The sequence below is a fragment of the Lissotriton vulgaris genome, chromosome 5 (assembly GCF_964263255.1).
Source record: "Lissotriton vulgaris chromosome 5, aLisVul1.2, whole genome shotgun sequence".
NCBI classification, from domain to species: Eukaryota; Metazoa; Chordata; class Amphibia; order Caudata; family Salamandridae; genus Lissotriton; species Lissotriton vulgaris.
This window is the reverse complement of record NC_141693.1, coordinates 52,646,101-52,667,131: the sequence shown is the minus strand read 5'-3', so window position 1 is coordinate 52,667,131 and position 21,031 is coordinate 52,646,101.

Sequence of the window (21,031 nt, the reverse complement as noted above, 5' to 3'; positions counted from 1 at the left end):
TGCAACATGTGCAAGCCCTCAGTACAGTCAAGAAATGGCTCCACCCTACACATCAGCCAGGAACGTTTGATCAGTCGTTAGAATCACGATTCAAAAACAAACCTTTAATCACCTAAAACATGTATGCAGGCACTCAAGGGTCCATGGTTCTAGACAACGGACCATCCTTGCATCCTAAACCCAAATCTGAAGCCAAAACCTAGTAATATGTGCTTCAGGAGACTTGAAAGCCAAGCATTTCAGTTGCGCTTTCTAAAGAATAGGGGGGGGGCGGGAAAAGAGACACGGTTAGCTGGAGGGGGGGCGGGAAAGGAGACACGGACAGCGGGAGGGGGGGAAGGAGTCACGGACAGCAGGGGCGGGAAAGGAGACACGGACAGCGGGTGCGGGAAAGGAGACACGGACAGCGGGGGGGAGCGGGAAAGGAGACACGGACAGCGGGGGCGGGAAAGGAGACACGGACAGCGGGGGCGGGAAAGGAGGCACGGACAGCGTGGGGGCGGGAAAGGAGACACGGTTAGCGGGAGGGGGGGGTGGGAAAGGAGAATTATTGAATTATGTCCATGCTATAGAAATGTCAGATACCTACAAAACTCACATTTTTTTGTGTATGAGCATCATATTTAATAAATAGCCTGCACCGCCTTAACATACTGTTGATCAACATTCCTAGTAGACAAATAGCCCTTAACACATTTTGTTGCTTCCTGGTACAATGAACAACACTGACCTTGTTGTACATCAGCGATCTTTTGACTGTAGACATTTTCCTGACAGAATTTAAACTGGTACTGTTCTTTGTTGTGTATGATATTGGGTCAGCATTCATCCAGCGGGACACTGGATCAGATAGGCACTACTTTTCCTCGTGCACTAATATCTGCCTGTTGTACATCCAGTTTTTGTACCTGGCATATATTGTTTTTGTTGACACATGCTATATGATTGTCTGTCTTGAAGTAGTGTTGCTACTCAGTACTGCAATATTTTACTAGTTTCCATTCAGAACACCCAGCACTTAATATACTTTTTTAGTCAATAAACTTGAAAAATGGTACTGTAAAATGCACATGTTCACCCTATTTTATTACACTTTATTTTGTGTAGAAGCGCTTCTCAGACCATTCTGGGAAAGTTCATCAATGTGCCTGGATATGCTGCGCCGTACAAACGACATAGCACATTGCTCACTTGCACAGTTTTAACAAATTTGTCGAGGCTGTTTTTTGTTCTCAGTCCGACCTTGTTATTAACGAGCATATTAATGAAATGTAAGCGTTCCTATTGACAACATACTGACAAACAGGGATAGTGTACTTTAAAGGCAGGCAATTCCAGATGAAAAATACCTAAATGCAGTAGTCCTATTGAGAAAATCAAAATCACAGCAGTGGAGATTGAGCACGCTATGCTGTATGTCATAAAATGTATGTCAGCCCTACTGTAGAACACGGGCACCAGATTGCCATGCTTCTCACCACCACATACCTTCGCAACAAAGTCAAGAGGCAGTTAGAAATCAATACCACGCCGAAAAGCCAACCGCTGTTTTACTTAACAACGGCCAAACCTTTCGACTTCTGGCAAGGCTAGCTTGGCAATTTTGTCACGATGCCAGCTAAATAAACAAAGGTATGACTCGGTCTTTCTGGAGAAGCGAAATACAACACTAAATTGCACCCACAAAATGTTTGCAGCGGTGTCAGATATTAAGGAGCACTCACGGTAAGGGAGACCAGGAAGTCATGCCGCTCCATCCCGCTCAATATCACTATGCCAAGGGCGGCAGGGCACTGGCACTGCGGGAGTGAGGTGCTGCCACTGGCGGTGCCGTGGCAGGGAGAGGCCGGCGGGGGGGGGGAGGGGGCGGCGAGGCCAGTGTGGAGGCCCCTCTCCCCGTAGCTTCGCTCATCTCACCTCTCTCCGGGGGGCTCGGGGTGAAGTCCACGGCGGTGGCAGCTGTTGCGGTGCTCCAGCACAATGCCCGCTGCTGCTGTCGCCAGAATGAAGCTCCGGCTCCCAGTCCAGGCTCTAGCGCACAGCTTGCGATGGCAGAAGGGGCTTCGGAAGATGGGGGTATGTGCCGTGTGCTTTTCCTTGCACAGCGTGTGTGCAAGTAAGCGGCAGGAGCAATTTGCTTCTCCTTGCATCGCGTGTGGGCGGAAAAGACTGCAGCTGGGCTCCGAGGCGCTGGGCAGAAGCCCCATCCGCAGTTTGTGCCGGAGCATGTGCGCTGCATCACCGTACTCGGCGCCGGCTGGGCAACAATGGCGGCAACAAAGCTTACGACATTTTCGGATTTGGGGGCGTGTTTTGCTGTGCTGAGTGACGGACGACGTCACAGTCTAAAGAACAGCAAAAATGACGCCCCCAAATCCGAAAAGGACGGGGCTACATCGGAGTGACGGATCTCTCCTCCAATGGCTGGCCTCCGTTTAGGAAGCCAGCCAATGGAGAAGAGACGGGGCAAGGAGGCGGGATCTACTGAGCTACTGAGAGACATTAATTCTCCGGACCGGAAGCTGCTTCGCAGCTTAACGGTCCCTCGACCTAAAAAGCAGTACTTTTGTACGCCTGTTGTACTTGAGATCCACGGGGAGAGATCACGTCAAACTGGACTTTGCCAATTTGCCACAATAATCTCAGAGCCTCTGCCTTATGACTGGGAAGTCACCAAAACTCTGTTTTGGAAAGCATCCCACTCATACACATCTGTAGTGCGGCTGCCTCCCAGCAGGCACTAATGAGCAATGATTTAGTGTGAAAAGCACAGCGCTGTGTCCCATTCACACACAAACACTGCAGCTCTACGGCGGCTGCCTCCCAGCAGGCTTACACTGCACCACCCATCCTGCCCAGCCCTCTGATAATATAACTCAGTTGCCCCTGGGTACACCACATGCACAAGAGCTCGAGCACTAGAGAGGATGAACAGAAGAAGCACACAGCGCCACCCTGAAGGTGTATAACAAGTGGTAGCAGCACAGATCAGATGGGGAGGACCTCACAGATGGTGGCAGGAGCACCACTGGCGATAGAGTCTCACATATGAAAGGAGCTCACAGGAAGTGGATATCTCAAATGTGGAAGTAGTGCAAGGGGAGAGGAGGTTGTCACAGCTGGTAGAGACCCAGAGAGGAAGGGTATCTCTGACTTCAGGGATAAGGGTGCATATGAGCACCTGCAAGGACTCACTAAGATGTGCATCAAAGCACCTTCAGAGTAGCCGTGTATTCAAGCCATTTCAAATCTCTGACCACATCCTTATGGACCATGGTGGTGCATCTAAGCATTTTGAGGGCTAAAGCGGAGCATCTAGGCGCCTTTACAAACGTGATGGGCCTTTAAGCATGTGCAGGGACATTGAGCTGGATCAAATAGGGGCGAGGGTAAGTCCACACTTCAGAGCTCCGTTGTGCTTGAGCTAAGTTTCTGCTCCAAACACAGAAGTACAAACAGAAAGATGCATCGAAACAGATGGAGGGAAAAGAAGGTGAATAGAAGCTCTAACAAAGTCAGGAAGATCATGGCACAGGCACAGTGAGATTAACACAGGCCACATAAACACGCAGGAATGATTCTATGCACTTACAGTCACTTTAACAATTAAAGTTTATTATTAACAACTGCTTTCATTTTTATTATGTTACAAATATAATTATAATATGTTCATCAGCTTCATCCCAATTATTTTCAGGGAGTAAAATGGAAGTACTTCCGAGTCCAAACTTACATCCTCCCTCCACCCGAAGAAAAAGTAACATAATAGGGAGCCGTGGCCAATGGCCAATAGGTCAAGTGAGCCGCAGGTCCAAAATGTTTGGGAACCACTGTTCTAGCTCTTTGGTGTAAGAAGGTTCGCTGGAGTAGGCCTCCGGCTTTTGCTCAAATTATTGCCTGGATGATGGACCGGCCTCTTCCTCCTCTTGATGTGCCCTCTGCAGACCTTCAGTGTCTGAGATCTTCAAAGCTGAAGACGGGGAGTGTATCCGACGGGCTTTCAGTCTGCATGTTGTAATGCTCCCGGAGCCTGTTCCAGTCAGACTGCTTTTGTTTGGGTGAAAGACACAAATTACATAGACTGTGGCGGTTGGAACAAGCGTTTTCAGCATTGCCCTGCGGAAAGTGAAAAGACGTCCTCTCCATGCCGGAGCGAGAATCGCCCCAAGACCTCTCGACGAAAACCCTCAAGAAGCCGAGTCCCCTGTGGAGCACCTTTGAGAACAACAGAGATAAAGATCAAATATGTTGGGTGCAAGCGATTGTAGTTCTTCTCCAGAACTGCTGGTTCCAAAACAGAACCCTCTTAAGGTATTTCAGCATTTTGCTGATGCTTTGACTTCAGAGCAGCATTCCGAGTGTTGGCACCCGATGGCTGGAAAAAACAATCTAAGGTGGAGCCATTATGCTGATGCATCCTGGGACAAAGCAGGAGATACAACAGGTTTTATGACTAACGTCTTCGAAGGAAAAAAATATCTTGCAAACATCCAGGCCCTAAACTAGATGGCAGGAGTATGCAGAGCATGTGTATCTACAGACACAGGTGCCACAAATACATATCTATATATAATGCCACTTACCCTGTAGGAATGTAGTTGTAGCGTGTGGTGCTATATATTCATATGGTTAGAATACTCCTGCTATTTAGTGTTGGGCTCTGACATCTGCAAGTTGTTTTTCTGGATCTCGAGTCACAGGGTACAGGGTGACTCCTCCTCTCAACGTACATTGCAGATGGGCACCAACTCCATGTTAGATTATTTTCCAGACAGCGGACGTAAGATTGTATGGAGTGTGAACGAAAGATATGGTGCATTAGAGCAATATATATAGTGCAAATTTTTTTTTTTTTTGTATGTTCTTATATAGCGCTCGAATCACCCGGAGGCACCTCGGCGCTTGCCTTGGGAACCCGTCCTGGCTTTTCCCTGTGAGATAGCCCCTAACGGGCATCCCCAAGGTGAAAGCCAGGCATCCCGCCGCGGGGGGCCGTTGTGGAGATTAAGCAAGCTTAATGCCCAGAGTTGCAGAGTGTGAACCCATTATTAGGTCAGGCACCGAAGCGAGAATTATCGAGTTTGTGGACATTTGAGCTCAAGACCCTGCCGCGTCGGGAATTGAACCCTGGTCCCGGGTCTGACCTCTGCTTCAGGGTCTGCCTGCTCTAACCAGTGAGCCACACTTCTCCACAAATAAAATTAATTGTATAGATCTGCATCATTGCACTAGTTCCTGGGGAAAGCGAGGGTGCATGTGAATCTACAGCACTACACGCTCTGAACAGATGCCTACAGGGTAAGCAACATTTTCCGTTTATAGCATGCGTGGTTATAGATACACATGCTTACTTTAGTGTCAAAGGTAGTAGGCTCCCCGCCTGGGTAGTGGCTAGCGTGGTGATGATGTAGAGGTCTGAAATAGTGGTCTTAGCACCACCTGATAAACCAATGCTTGTTAGCGGGGTAGTATGTCCACACACTCGTGTTTAGTAAATGTGTATGGTGTTGACCATGTAGCCGCCTTACAGATGTCAGCTATGGGGATGTTACCTAGGAAGGTAATTGTGTCCCTCTTTGTTATGAGTACAGTGTGCCCGTGGAGAAGCAAGAAGTGCTCTTTTGGCTTTTATATATCTAGTTTTGGTGCCTTTGACAATCCTTCTGGCAATGCCCGGTTTGAATATTTCCTTTCCCTTGTGAGGTTTACTGAATGACACGAATACGTGGCCTGATTTACCAAATGGTTTGCCTCTATCGATGTAATCCATAAGTGTCCTTTTAACATCTAGAGCGGGTGGAGACACAATCAGGCTGTGGGAAGAAAAACAGAAGTACAATGATGTGATTGAGGCAGAAAGGAGACATCACCGGTGGCAAGAGACTTGGTTCTAAAAACTACCCTATCTTATACGACTAAAAGGCTTTTGTATGGTATGCATTAGGGAAGTAATGGTGACTAGGAGGGCTACTTTCCATGAGAGACACTGAGGCATGTATTGTTTAACCCGGCAGGCGCGGGGAGGCACCGCTGTATATAACATAAACTGTATTTGTAAAGCGCACGTTCACCCAGGGCTGTCTTGGTGCCGAGTAACAGATGTTTATTGTCACCCACCTCAATGGTGGTCACTTCCTCTCCTCTCCCTGCTTTAATGACACTGCTTTAGCGCATCTTATTGTTATTGGCTCAAGATGGCTGCAAGAAAGGTGACTGAGAAGCAGCCCAATATCGATCCTCCAGTGGAGGCCGAGAAGGATCTGCAGATCTCTAGATCCGATCTGCAGAATTTGATTAAGGAGGCAGAAGATGCTGCTGCGGCGGAACCCCGGGGAGCTAAAAGGAGGACCAGGAAGAGGATCCAGATACAGACTAGAGGGACAAATATGTGAAAGGCTCGAGTTGAAAGATCTCCTTCAGCGTATGAGAGACTCTCCGGCTTTGAAGATAAACCAGAGGTTGAGGAAGGTTTCTACTAGCAATACAGTCAGGCACACATGAAGGATTTGCCCCTACATGATGTCCTTAAAAGAACATAAAAAAGAATAGAAGGACACTGATAAGACCTCTATACCCCGATGTTTGATTAAGAGGCATCTGTTGCAAGGGTTTGAGGAGGAACGTCCTCCAATTCCTCGATTAAGCAGCATATTGGCATCTAAGGCTTCCTCTTCCAATCTGGTATCTGAAGATGTTGCGCTTCCTGATGTTGTGGACAGAAAGGTAGAGGCTGCTTGAAAACAATCATAAGCTGCAGCCCTTTGTGCAATCAGGGCAAGTTTGTAGGCGGAATATGCAACCCAAGTTCTCCTGATGGACTTTCAGGGGTTATTGGATTCATCCAGGCTAATTAAGATCTATCTGTTCTGGCACAAATGGAACTGATGTCTACATTTCTGTCAGATGCCTCCCTTGACACTTTATGAGCTGCTACATCATCAGCATCCTTTCGAAGTCATGGAAATTAGAGGCGACCCAGAGATCTCTTGTCCATAAATTGCCTTTTACTAGATCCAAATTGTTTGGTGCGGCAGAGGAAAACAAAATCCTACGTCTCTTTAAACTTGCAAAGGGGAAAAATAATTTCTAACAAAACACCCATTTAAACCCCAGGAGAAACGTTTCTTTTGTGGTCGAGTCCGGGTCAGGAACATTGTACACCACCAAACCCTCACCCCTTGTTTCGTTTCACAAGATCCAGGACAGTCTCCAAAGTTATTATGCCGGAGTGAGCGCAAGATCTTCACATGTCAGAAAGAACAGGACAAAGAGTAAAGACCGAGAACAGCTCCACATGCCACAGAGTACAGGACAGAGAGTAAAGACCGAGAACAGCTCCACACGCTAGAGAGTACAGGACACAGAGTAAAGACCAGGAACAGATCCACACGCTAGAGAGTACAGGAGAAAGAGTAATGACCGAGAACAGCTCCACGCGCCAGGGAGGTCAGAACAAAGAGTAAAGACCGAGAACAGCTCCACACGCGAGAGAGTACAGGACAGAGAGTAAAGACCGATAACAGCTCCACACGCTAGAGAGTACAGGACAAAGAGTAAAGACCGAGAACAGCTCCACATGCCACAGAGTACAGGACAGAGAGTAAAGACCGAGAACAGCTCCACATGCCACAGAGTACAGGACAGAGAGTAAAGACCGAGAACAGCTCCACACGCTAGAGAGTACAGGACAGAGAGTAAAGACCGAGAACAGCTCCACATGCCACAGAGTACAGGACAGAGAGTAAAGACCAGGAACAGCTCCACACGCTAGAGAGTACAGGAGAAAGAGTAATGACCGAGAACAGCTCCACACTCCAGGGAGGTCAGAACAAAGAGTAAAGACCGAGAACAGCTCCACACGCTAGAGAGTACAGGACAGAGAGTAAAGACCGATAACAGCTCCACACGCTAGAGAGTACAGGACAAAGAGTAAAGACCGAGAACAACTCCACATGCCACAGAGTACAGGACAGAGAGTAAAGACCGAGAACAGCTCCACACGCTAGAGAGTACAGGACAGAGAGTAAAGACCGAGAACAGCTCCACACGCTAGAGAGTACAGGACAGAGAGTAAAGACCGAGAACAGCTCCACACACTAGAGAGTACAGGAGAAAGAGTAATGACCGAGAACAGCTCCACGCGCCAGGGAGGTCAGAACAAAGAGTAAAGACCGAGAACAGCTCCACACGCTAGAGAGTACAGGACAGAGAGTAAAGACCGAGAACAGCTCCACACGCTAGAGAGTACAGGAGAAAGAGTAATGACCGAGAACAGCTCCACGCGCCAGGGAGGTCAGAACAAAGAGTAAAGACCGAGAACAGCTCCACACGCTAGAGAGTACAGGACAGAGAGTAAAGACCGAGAACAGCTCCACACGCTAGAGAGTACAGGAGAAAGAGTAATGACCGAGAACAGCTCCACGCGCCAGGGAGGTCAGAACAAAGAGTAAAGACCGAGAACAGCTCCACACGCTAGAGAGTACAGGACAGAGAGTAAAGACCGATAACAGCTCCACACGCTAGAGAGTACAGGACAAAGAGTAAAGACCGAGAACAGCTCCACATGCCACAGAGTACAGGACAGAGAGTAAAGACCGAGAACAGCTCCACACGCTAGAGAGTACAGGACAGAGAGTAAAGACCGAGAACAGCTCCACATGCCACAGAGTACAGGACAGAGAGTAAAGACCAGGAACAGCTCCACACGCTAGAGAGTACAGGAGAAAGAGTAATGACCGAGAACAGCTCCACGCGCCAGGGAGGTCAGAACAAAGAGTAAAGACCGAGAACAGCTCCACACGCTAGAGAGTACAGGACAGAGAGTAAAGACCGATAACAGCTCCACACGCTAGAGAGTACAGGACAAAGAGTAAAGACCGAGAACAGCTCCACATGCCACAGAGTACAGGACAGAGAGTAAAGACCGAGAACAGCTCCACACGCTAGAGAGTACAGGACAGAGAGTAAAGACCGAGAACAGCTCCACATGCCACAGAGTACAGGACAGAGAGTAAAGACTGAGAACAGCTCCACAGGCCACAGAGTACAGGACAGAGAGTAAAGACCGAGAACAGCTCCACACGCTAGAGAGTACAGGACAGAGAGTAAAGACCGAGAACAGCTCCACACGCTAGAGAGTACAGGACAGAGAGTAAAGACCGAGAACAGCTCCACACGCTAGAGAGTACAGGAGAAAGAGTAATGACCGAGAACAGCTCCACGCGCCAGGGAGGTCAGAACAAAGAGTAAAGACCGAGAACAGCTCCACACGCTAGAGAGTACAGGAGAAAGAGTAATGACCGAGAACAGCTCCATGCGCCAGGGAGGTCAGAACAAAGAGTAAAGACCAAGAACAGCTCCACACGCTAGAGAGTACAGGACAGAGAGTAAAGACCGAGAACAGCTCCACACGCTAGAGAGTACAGGACAGAGAGTAAAGACCGAGAACAGCTCCACATGCCACAGAGTACAGGACAGAGAGTAAAGACCGAGAACAGCTCCACACGCTAGAGAGTACAGGACAGAGAGTAAAGACCGAGAACAGCTCCACACGCTAGAGAGTACAGGACAGAGAGTAAAGACCGAGAACAGCTCCACACGCTAGAGAGTACAGGAGAAAGAGTAATGACCGAGAACAGCTCCACGCGCCAGGGAGGTCAGAACAAAGAGTAAAGACCGAGAACAGCTCCACAGGCTAGAGAGTACAGGACAGAGAGTAAAGACCGAGAACAGCTCCACACGCTAGAGAGTACAGGAGAAAGAGTAATAACCGAGAACAGCTCCACGCGCCAGGGAGGTCAGAACAAAGAGTAAAGACCGGGAACAGCTTCACACGCTTGAGAGTACAGGACAAAGAGTAAACAGCGGGAAAGCTCCACAGGCTGGAGTGAAAAGGACAAACAGTAAAGACCAGGAACGGCTCCACATGCCAGAGTGTACAGGACAGAGAGTAAAGAGCGGGAACGGCTCCACACTCTAAAGAGTACAGGACGAAGAGTAAAGACCAGGAAACAGCTCCTTCATGTACTGATGTAGATAATGGTTTTGCTGTGTTGTAAGCTCGCAAAGCAGCCATGTTCAAAAAGATGATTAATGAACTATCTCTGGGCCGTGTGGGTTGTTTTTATTGTTCATGCTGTGCAATGGACACACCGCTTTTGCAATACAAGGATATGCAACGGATCAAAGTAGTTCCTGATGTGGTCTCTTTTCTGATACACACCACCATAGTTCTTTTCACTTAGAAAAGCTGAAATGTCAGCAAACAACAACATATCAAGGTTCCCTATTATAGGGTCCCCTATTGTTCATTTGACCCCTCCCCCATTCTAGGGGTCTACATATCACACCATGAGGGGCATGTGCTGTTACAGGCGACAGGATGCAGAGTATGTTACAATAACTAAGCAGGTTCAACCATGTGACACCGTTATGTGTGTTTCGCTCCCTGGTCACAACTTTAAACGTTGATAAAATAGCAGGGCGCGGAGTTTTAATGCACCTGCTACAGCGATTCATGTGTAACCTGCACGTCACAGGCTCAGGAATACATGACAGGCCTCGTACAGGCAGTAGGGAACCTAAAGGCAGTTCATTCTGGACATCTGCTCTGTACAACTAGGAACATTCCCTCTTTCTCTGATGTCAGCAGAAATGCTGGTTTGTAGTGAGTAAAAACTGGAGAATTAAATGGGCTTGCGGCATTTAAACAGAAGATCGTGGTCAATAGAGAATGAAAATGTATTCAAGAGTCATTTAGAGCTAAATATTGAGCACAATTGTTTTGGCCCGTAGAATAACATTCAAGCTTATAGTGTCTGCTTCAGGTCACTTTTTATGCCTTCAGTTTTCTATAAAACGAGAGACATAGTGTCACCCTCTTACCTCTAGTGCAGCAAATCAGCCTAGCAATAACAATAATATTTTTTCTATAGCGCTCAATAAAGTTTCCCTTCGCTAAGTGCTGCAAATGACATGTGGATATTGGATTTTTTAAGGCATGAAAACATGGCAAGGGGACCCCCCCATCAATGTACAGTGCAGGGGTCTTCTGAAGTTTTGTTACTCCACTGGCTAGTGCTTGGACTACAAGCTTCCAGCACTCGCGCTGCGTGTAAAACGCTCTTCTTGCATTTTAATATTTTAAAACTGTTATTCCTTTGCTTTGCGCCGAGCGCCCGCTCTTTCTACATTTCTTTTGCCTTTGCCGCTTAGAGGGAATTACAGGGAGCTCTTACCCGCATTTAATTCCTGCACACCCACACTTCGTGGGGGAGAAGGGACTCGGGGGCACTGTGTAATCATTGCGCCGGTTTCAGAGCGCCATCTTGGATTGGGGAGAAGGATTTCCTCACGGAGCGCCATCTTGGGTGAGGGAGAGCCACTCGCCCTGCCAGGACCCACGCATTGGAGGAGGAGGTAATAAAAGTAGGACCTCCTACCTCGCTCAGGCAGACTACAAGCTTCCAGCACTCGCGCTGCGTGTAAAACGCTCTTCTTGAATTTTAATATTTTAAAACTGTTATTCCTTTGCTTTGCGCCGAGCGCCCGATCTTTCTACATTTCTTTTGCCTGCGCTGCTTAGAGGGAATTACAGGGAGCTCTTAGCTGCATTTAAGTCCTGCACACCCACACTTCGTGGGGTAGAAGGGACTCGGGGGCACTGTGTAATCATCGCGTTGGTTTCAGAGCGCCATCTTGGATTGGGGAGAAGGATTTCCTCACGGAGCGCCATCTTGGGTGAGGGAGAGCCACTCGCCCTGCCAGGACCCACGTGATCTCTTAGCCTGGCTTTTAAGATGGCTGCTAGACAGGCGTGCAGCGACGGTGCGCAGCGGGTGCGCCGCAGGGGCGCCGGAGGTAAGCCCGTTTGCGCCAGTTCGCGTAACTGACGCGCCGGGGGCCGGTCCCCCTGGATTACCATCTCAGGAGACTATCACCTACACTCAAGATGAACTCCTATGCATTAACACCAGTTCCTCGCTAAGGGGACTAGCAGTGGCATCGGGGAAGCAGACAGACTCTTTTATCTGCGGCCTTCTGAACGTAAGGTCGCTGTGTTTACATCACGGAGATATCGCCTTCATAATTGACTGCCATGAGTTAGATATTCTACTCATGACAGAGACATGGACAAGCACGGACTGTGCAGTGGAGCTGGGCTTGGCCTGCCCCTCTGGATATAAAATCAGGCACATCCCTCGGATGGGTGCTAGAGGGGGAGGACTGGGCTTAATTTTCAGAGAGTCAATAGATCTATCCCTGATTAACATCAAGACCATTCCTGGTTGTGAACTACTAGCCTTCTCTCTGAATGGGCAGGGGGGCGCTCTATTTACCGGTCTGCTCTGCTATAGACCTCCATCCAGCCCTTTTTCGGCCGTGACAGGGCTGATTGAGCTAATCCTTGATTTATCCACCTCGCACTCAAGGTTAATGGTACTAGGAGATTTCAATCTCTGGTTAGGCGGTTCTGGAGATACAGCGCTCACAGACCTGACCCAGACCTGCCTGAGTATTCAGCTGCAGCAGTTGGTCCTCACCCATACCCACATAAAGGGCCACATACTGGACTTAGTTTTCGCAGATCCAGAGTACGTAACTGTACGGAACATCCTGCCCCAGGAAATGCGCTGGTGCATTTCTCTCTTACGCCCAAGGTGGGGCAGGAGAGAAATAGGAATCCAGGTGATGTTAAAAGTACCAGACAATGGTCAAAACTCTTGAGTCAGTCCCCTCTACCTTCACTACTCTCAGAGGGCTTAACCCTAGAGGAAAACGTAGACTTGAGCTACGAAAGGCTTAACCAACGGATCGTGTCCTCCCTAGACTCCTGGGCTCCTTTACGGAAAATCAGAAACAGGCCTATTCCAGCTATGCCATGGTTTTCCGAGGAGTTGCTTCAACTTAAACTCCAATGTAAGCGGGCCGAGCGTACTTGGAGAAAGAACTACTTGGACTCCGATCGGGCTCTCTACAAACAGGCCCTGTCCATCTATAAAGCACAGATTAAATGTGCGAAGGCCGGGTTTTTGGAAGAGTCTTTGCGGGTGGCAGTAAACAAATCACAGACCTTGTTTAAGATTGTGAAGGACCTGTCATGCCCTGCTAGTGCGGCTAATGCTATCTCCGCATCTAAGTCTCTGTGCGATTCATTGGCACAGGCCTTTGAGGACAAAATCGCAGCCATTCTGAACAATCTTGGCGCTACATCTAGCTGTAATCCTCAAGGATGTAACGAAACGCATCCCGGGCCTACTATAGAAATAACCCCCAGCTCTGCCAGGTTGGACTGTTTTCCTTCTCCAACTTTTGAGGAATTCTGTTCCTTGGCTCACAGCGTGTCGTCGGGATCACCTTTGGACCCGCTTCCACATAAACACTGGAAGCTGTTCCGGGAAGAACTTTTCCCCCCTCTGTTTGCCATCTGTGATCAGTCCCTGGTTTCAGCACGGGTACCAGACTGCTGGAAATTAGCCGTGGTATCCCCTCTTCTTAAAAAGGACACCTTGGACCCGGCTTGCCCAGCGAATTATCGACCTATCTCCCTGCTCCCGTTTCCAATAAAGATTCTGGAAAAGTGGGTTACAAAACACCTGTCTAAGTACCTGGAGACCGGGTCCTGCTTGGATGAGGTTCAATTCGGGTTTAGACCGGCCCACGGGACGGAATCAGCGTTGGTGACTGTGCTAGACGATCTCAGGACGCGAGCCGACCATGGAAGAGCAGCCTTTTTAGTGCTGCTCGATATGTCGGCCGCGTTCGACACAGTAAGTCACGCAATTCTGATTAAAAGATTAGAGGAAGTAGGGGTGACAGGCCATGCCCTGAAGTGGCTGACATCATACCTTGGAAATCGCCATCAGGTAGTGTCATTGCCACCTTTCAAATCTAACATCAGAAGAGTGGAGCAAGGTGTTCCACAAGGGTCGGCCATCAGCCCTATCCTCTTTAACCTGTACCTGCGGCCCCTGGTTGCGTTGATTAGATCTTTCGGCATAGCGGTGATGAATTACGCGGATGACACTCAACTTGTCTTCTCGCTTGAGGGCAAGGAAGCAGTGGCGCTAGACACCTTCCACCGTTGTATGCTCGCAACTGCGGACTGGCTGAATCAGAATTTGCTGCAGTTTAACAGCTCTAAAACAGAAGTCTTACACTGCACTACTGATCGCGTCCCTAGACCTCTCCCGCCGGACTTTTGGCCGCCTTCCTTCCAGATCACGACTGTGTCTGCCACCTCGGTCCGTAATCTGGGAGTGATGTTTGGGTCCAATCTCCAACTGGATGCAGCCGTCAATAAAACAGTGAGCACTTCTATCGGACTGCTTCGTATGCTGAGAAAGGTCCTTCCGATGCTTCCCATGGACAGCAGGCCAGAGGTGGTGAGGAGCATTATTGTAAGTCGCCTGGACTACTGTAATGCTCTATTTCTCGGAGCACCATCTACTCTGATAGGAAAACTGCATCGGTGCAGAATCTCGCAGCCAAATTAGCGCTTGCTCGTCGCCGCCTTGACTCTTCATCTCAGGCACTAAGGGACCTTCACTGGTTACCGGTCCTTCAGCGGATCGATTTTAAATCTTTATGTATTGTATTCAGGGCCCTTCATGGACAAGGCCCAGTGCCACTACAGAATATGTTTCATTGGTACACTCCGTCCAGACCCCTACGTTCGGCTTCTGCTTACCTGGCTGTGGTGCCTAAAGTTCTGAGATCGCGGCTGGGCGGCCGATCTTTCAGCTTTACGGCAGCCAGGCTATGGAACGCTCTTCCGCTAGGACTGAGAAGCATGAATGATCTCAATTCTTTTAAGAAAAATTTAAAAACACATCTCTTTCCTAGGGTTGGATCACTTTAGTTCTTGTAAGTCAGCATGGTGCGAAGCAGGTTCCTTCTAGTCAAAGCGCCAGGATACCCGTTGGGTGACAGACATGCGCTATAAAAGAGTACCAATACATACATACATACATACACCTGAAATATTGAATACCGCGAGCAGCGTACAATACTCACATCGCCATCTCTAACATTGGATACTGCGAACAGCGTACAATACTACACCGCCATCTATAATATTGGATTCTGCGAGCAGCGTACGATGATCACACCGCCACCTATAATATTGAATACTGCGAGCAGCGTACAATACTACATCGCCATCTGTAATATTGGATACTGCGAGCAGCGTACGATACTCACACCGCCACCTGAAATATTGGATACTGTGAGCAGCGTACGATACTACACCGCCATCTATAATATTGGATACTGCGAGCAGCGTACATTACTCACACCGCCACCTGAAATATTGGATACTTTGTATCATCAATTACGAGTTGTATCATCAATTACGAGTAGGCTCGTTACCTGTGCGGGGGCTTACGCACTCCTGGTCGACTGGTGGCAGCGATAAGTGTCCTTTCTGTGTAACAGCAGTAGAGAATATTGAACACTTTTTCTTCTGCTGCCCTATGTACTTGTTACTCAGAAAAGTTTGGCTTTTACCAGTTTGCCGCTTATTAGGTACTAGATCTGCTGTTGCAGCGACTAGGATTCTAAAAACTGATACTTCTGCCCCTATTGCCATTGGTGTAGCAAAATTTATGAGTTGGGCTTGGTCAATTCGCATTCGCAACCTTGGTAAATGAAGTTCCCATTGTATATGTTTTTTATGAGTTTTTAGTTGCAACTTAGTATTGCTCTTATGTAGTCAGGGGTCCTTTGTACATCATTGTCTAAATTTAATACTTTTTTTAACATTGTTTTAAAATGTAACGTATTTAATATCTTATATGTAAAATTGTATGAACTGTTTTTTTTATGTATTTTGTCTTTTATGATGCAAATCAAATAAAGACCTCTTGACTGACTGGATACTGTGAGCAGCGTACAATACTACACCGCCATTTGTAACATTGGATACTGCGAGCAGCGTACATTACTCACACCGCCATCTGTAACATTGGATACTGCGAACAGCGTACAATACTACACCGCCATCTATAATGTTAGATTCTGCAAGCTACGTACGATAATCACACCACCACCTATAATATTGAATACTGCGAGCAACGTACAATACTACATCGCCATCTGTAATATTGGATACTGCGAGCAGCGTACGATACTCACACCGCCACCTGAAATATTGGATACTGTGAGCAGCGTACAATACTACACCGCCATCTATAATCTTGGATACTGCGAGCAGCGTACATTACTCACACCGCCATCTGTAACATTGGATACTGCGAGCAGCGTACAATACTACACCGCCATCTATAATATTGGATACTGCGAGCAGCGTACATTACTCACACCGCCACCTGAAATATTGGATACTGCGATCAGGGTACAATACTCACACTCCTCCTGGGATGTGGAGAATAATGAGTGTGACAGAAGTCGAGGAGGGTGGATCACTGGGATTGGAGCACACACCCCAGATCTCCCCTTTACTTACACGGTGCCTGTTTGCAGATGTAGAAACCGTTGTACCTTTGTATTATTTTTCACGTGTAGCATTGCCCTGTGCACAGAAAAAATACCTTTTTTTTCTAAAAGATGAAGCCCAGTGCAAACTTTGATTTATTACATCTTATCGAGGAGATTTCACATAAAATTAAAGAGCCCCATGTCACATGACCCTGAACATGGCAACGACTGAGGGTTTGCGCTGGATAGTATTTCAAAGTAGCGTCAAGTTGCGCTATGCGCTGCTTTGAGTTATTTTGTATCAAAGGGGCGTTCCGTGGGAGGTGCATCGGCGTTCCCATGCAACCTCCCATGGGTTTTGAGACTGACGGGCACATGTATCAAACCCATTCCCATTCGCAAACGGGCCGATCCTTAGAACCAACCAACTTCGGTGCAGTGTTGCTGTGCATCAAAGAATAGAAAATCTGAGTTTCAATCTCACACAATCACACTCACCCCTTGACACTGAGTCTCACTCACTTTCACTCACACACACATTCTTACAGATACAGACGCATGATCGCACATACACACACTCTCACCCGTAAGCATGCATACAACATATATTTAAAACCATTTTTACTGACCACAGCTGCCAACAAATGTCCTGAATGTGCTCCATTTTTATTTCACTAATAGTGAAAAATAAGCTATTTTCCACCATTAAAATGAAAAAAGGCAGACAATACTGATTACAGAGCCGTCCCAGTGTCCTACACACTGATTTTACCCCCTTTAAAGCCAGGGGTCACAAGGGTAGTGCCAGGGGTCACAAGGGCAGGGCCAATGGTCACACGGAGCAAGCCAGGGGTCGCAGCTGCCACCCCTGGCGACTCCTCAATGACATCCATGGCCTCATCTTCTTTTATCCCCATGCTTGCACAACAAACAGCGTTTCTAGTCATCCCACCACACTATTTTTGGAACAGATCCACTCCATCCGATGCATGTGCAGCCCCAAAGCTCTTCAGCCTCAAGTCCTCTTTCATGCTCCTCAGCAGAGAGAGGCCCAGTAGGGGCGCAGATCATTGTCTCCTAGATTTATAATTCGTAAATCTGGACGTCCTCTGCCCACAAATAGTTCAGCCAATAATGGCAACAGCTGCCCCCCCTCATCCCACTCTTACGCCACCAACATACCTCATCTCTACTACTTGGTGGTCCCAACAAGCGGCCATATGGATGGCTGCCCGAGAACTTTCCCGCCCACTGAACCAAGGAACGCCCCCAAAATCCACGTCACAATTCTTTCTGCTACAAAATCCTCTGCAGGGCCTGAAAAATGTCCAACACTTCTCGTTCATTACCTGACCCTCCCTTCCAAAGAAACAGGAAATCATCCAGATAACGTGAAATCAGCCTGTGACCAGCTCTTCTTGACAAACCCTATTATAAGAAGGTGCTGAAGAATTCACAAAGAGAACAACTCCTCTCCCTTTGATCCTCTTTCACTGGTATCTCTCTGTGAAATAAATTGGAAACATCCACACATTCTCCCTTCCATTTCTTCTTCATATAATTCGATAAATGCGCTCCCAAAGGCATCGTTATTCCCATGTAAGACAATCTTTTATCTTTCTCACTCTCGCTCCTGTATTTCCAACCTTCTCCTCCCCTTGCCTTTCCTTTCTGCTCCTCAGACGTCACCTTCTGAACTTCACAAGCAACATTATCGGTCTTGTTTGCTGATGTTGTATCTGACCCCGTTGGCTCCTCCACACTCCCTGACTCTTGCACCCTTGCCGTTTGCAAACCACCCACTGCAACTGATTCATCTTCAAGCCCTCACTCCCTAGATACCCCTGCATCCCACACCGACCAACACCTCCCATACGTGATATCAGTGAGTAGGCAGATAAATGCCGGAAGAGCAGCGGTGTGGTCTCTTTTACGCTCAAGAGCTGTTGAGATTTGGCACCAACTTTAAGGTTGAGCCATTCCCCTTTGTTGGTAAAGACGTGTAACCCCCCAATCGGCGGCTTTTGTGATGGAGTGATCAGGTGTTTAGGTGAGGTGGCCGTGTTATGAGTCGACCCCTAGTTCAGAAGGGCAAGAGTTACGGGTGAGTATTGAAGGATGTTGGAAGAGATGTGTGTACCTAATTATTTTAAAAAAATAGGATATTAGGACAGGAATGTCCCCTGATGGTCGCTGTTGGTTTTTTGACTCACTGAACCATGAAACTGCTCCCTGCAGTTCTTCCGACCTCTTCCACCTCGTGGGGTTGGTGCAGGGCAAGATGGGTAAAGGACTCGGGTATTGGTGCAGAATTGTAATCTCACTGACGCGCAAGAAGACGCCCGCACTCCAACAGATTCTTCAAAGAAGTTTATTAGTCTGATGCTTTTCAACCTGCCCGGTCTTTGTCAAAGCCACAGTACCAGGAGTGAAAGTGCCCTATTTTCTATAAACACAAGTCAGTGACATGGACACACATGGAAAACAGACCTGGGGGAACTCAAACAATGAAAGGTCTTTACACAAAGGAAACAAGCATTTGCAATGCAATAGGTCTCGCATTAGGAAAGTTTGAGCTATTGGTATTGTAAATTACACATTTTTTATTTATGTGTTGGTTTTAAAAATAGCGAAATTAATAGCTTTGTCATTTACAAGGCCAATAATTGTATCTTTTGCAAATGTGGCACCTATAGCATTTGTAATGCAAAATGTTTTGTATTTACGTGACTTAGATGTATTGATATTACAAATAACAATGGCTTTTAATTTTTTTAAAATAATTAATACTTAAATAAAAGTTATTGTAATTTAAAATGGCAATAGCCTAAACTTTTGTAAATAACTTTTGTGAAGATTATGTTGTTGAGTGTATTTTATTGTGACGAAAATCTAAGAACAGAAGTGAAATATTAACATCTTTTTGTGACATTTGTAATAAAGCTTGAAACATTGAAAGAACATATATGAACCAGTTGTTGAATGGTTGCACAGATTGATGCTGTGGCGTTCAGTGATGCTGTGGTGGCGACGAGTGATGCGGTGGTGGTGCTGAGTGATGCGATAGATAGAGAGAGGGTGATATATAGATAGAGTGAGGGTGATATATAGATAGAGTGAGGGCGATAGTTAGAGTGAGGGCGATAGAAAGAGTGAGGGCGATAGAAAGAGTGAGGGCGATAGAAAGAGTGAGGAGAGGGGAGATGCAGGGGAGAGAGGGGAGTGAGGAGAGAGGGGAGTGAGGAGAGAGGGGAGTGAGGAGAGAGGGGGAGTGAGGAGAGAAGGGAGTGAGGAGAGAAGGGAGTGAGGAGAGAGGGGGATGGGAGAGAGGGATTGGAGAGTGGAGAGAGGGGAGAGAGGGATTGGAGAGTGAGGAGAGGTGAGAGGGAGGAGAGGGGAGAGTGAGGAGAGGTGAGAGTGAGGAGAGGGGAGAGTGAAAAGAGTGGAGAGGGAAGAGTGAGGTGAGAGGGGAGAGTGAGGAGAGAGGGAGGGGTGAGTGAAAAGAGGGGTGAGTGAAAAGAGGGGGAGGGGAGAGTGAGGAGAGAGGGGAGAGTAAGGAGAGAGGGAAGAGGGGAGGGGTGGGGGAGAGGGGAGGGGAGGGAAGATGAGAGAGAGGGGAGAGAGGAGAGAGGGGGAGGTAGAGAGGAGAAGAGTGAGGAGAGAGAGGAATTGGTGAAAGGGGAGAGTGGTGAGGGGGGAGAGTGGTGAGGGGGAGATTGATGAGAGAGGATAGAGTGGTGAGAGAGGAGAAAGTGGGGGAGTGGGGATAGTGAGGAGAGGGGAGAGGTAGAGAAGAGAGGGGAGGGGTAGAGAAGAGAGGGGAGAGGTAGAGAAGAGAGGGGAGAGGTAGAGAAGAGGGGAGAGGTAGAGAAGAGAGGGGAGAGGGAGGAGAGAGGAGAGGGAGGAGAGGGGAGAGAGGGAGGTAAGAGAGGGAGGGGAGAGTGGAGGGAGGGTAGAGTGGGGAGAGTCGTGAGAGGGAGAGTGGAGAGTGGTGAGAGGGTAGAGTGGTGAGAGGGGAGAGGGAGGGAGTGGAGAGTGGTGAGAGGAGAGAGTGGTGTGAGAGGAGAGAGTGAGGAGAGTGAGGATAGTGAGGAGAGGGGAGATTGAGGTGAGAGGGGAGGGGAGAGTGGTGAGAGACGGAAAAGTGGTGAGAGGGGAGAGTGTGAAGAGTGAGGGGAGAGATAAGAGGGGAGAGAGGGGAGAAGTGAGAGGAGAGAGGAGAGGGGAGAACAGAGAGGAGAGTGGGGAGACTGAGGAGAGGGGAGAGTGAGGATAGAGGGAGTGGAGAGAGGGAGTGGAGAGAGGGAGGGGAGAGGGGGGGTGAGGAGAGAGGGGGGAGTGGAGAGTGAGGAGAGAGGGGAGAGTAAGGAGAGAGGGGAGAGTAAGGAGAGAGGGAAGAGCGGAGGGGAGAGAGGGGCGGGATTTCTGCAGTGACTGATAGCCGAGAAGGCCGGTCAGCAGAGAAGAAGAGCGTGTGGTCTTGGAAGAGGGAGGGAAGCGGAGAGAGGGAGGGAAGAAGAGGTGCTGGGGGAAGAGGGGCCCAGGCGGTCTTGTGAAACTCGAGCTGCAGTACCAGTGGGGGAGGGACAGCAAC